We start from the raw sequence: 1,085 nt of genomic DNA, 5'->3' as shown, positions 1-1,085 counted from the left end.
CAGACGCGGCTTGTGCTTTGATGTGTTGTAGACAAAATGTAGCCGTTTTAGTAGACATGCAGTGATGACATCGAGATTGCTATAATTCTTTTTTCTTTTAGGGGGTAAGGAAGGGGTTGGTGTGGTGGTGATGGGGGGTGATGGGGGTGCTGGGGATGGTGGTTGGGTTGGTGTTGATGATGTAGGGCTAGTGGGAGTGGTAGTTGTGGAGTCGGCGGTGGTGGTGGGAATGGGGGTGGTGGTGGTGGGGGGGTCGGATCTGGGGATTGAAAGGGGGGGGGGGGGGGGGCAAGTTTACTTTTTTTTTAGAAGAGCCAAGCCACAACTAAAAGTTTCTCTCTTCGGGGGGGGGGGGGGGGGGGGAGGCGGAGGAGGATTGGAGGGCTGGCAGCGCAGCGGCGTCGGCAGCGGCGGTGGTGGTCAGGTGCACATCTTCACAGTCACAGGAGTGCACATGCACGACATCGTCTTCCTGCCCCCTCCCTTCTCGGAGCTTTGGCGATCACAGACAGACAGACACACACACACACACACACACACAGACAGACAGACACTCTCTTTTATTTATATGTATAGATTGTGTGTGTTTTTGTGTGTGTGTGTGTGTGTGTGTGTGTGTGTGTGTGTGTGTGTGTGTGTGTTAATTGACAGGACAAACAGCTACAGCCAAACCAAGGAGAGCAGACCTGGCAGCAGTCCTGAAGGTGGGGGACAGGGTCAGGCGGGGACCGGACTGGCACAAAGGCTGGTGTGGCAATTTTGTAAGTGCTGGTGTCCCTGTGCTGTCTCAGTGTCTGACAGCTGTCTGACTCCCCTACATCCTGACTGTCGTCTAAACAGTAGTGGCAACAAAACGAAAACCGAGAGCGAAGTAGGGGGGTGGGAGGGGGGGGCGAGGAAGTAGGGTTGTGAAAGACATTATTTTTGTGACCATTATTTGAGGAAAGCCCCTCCTGTCTTCTACCAGTAATTTTCCTCCTTTCCGTTCTCGCTCCTCCGTCGGCTAGCCCCCACAACACCCCTTCCCCTCCCTCCGCTTTTCTACTTACCCATCCCCTGGTCCCCTCTCGCCCACCCTCACTTGT

Source organism: Littorina saxatilis, linkage group LG4 (genome assembly GCF_037325665.1).
Source record: "Littorina saxatilis isolate snail1 linkage group LG4, US_GU_Lsax_2.0, whole genome shotgun sequence".
Lineage (NCBI taxonomy): Eukaryota > Metazoa > Mollusca > Gastropoda > Littorinimorpha > Littorinidae > Littorina > Littorina saxatilis.
This window is presented reverse-complemented; position numbering follows the sequence as displayed.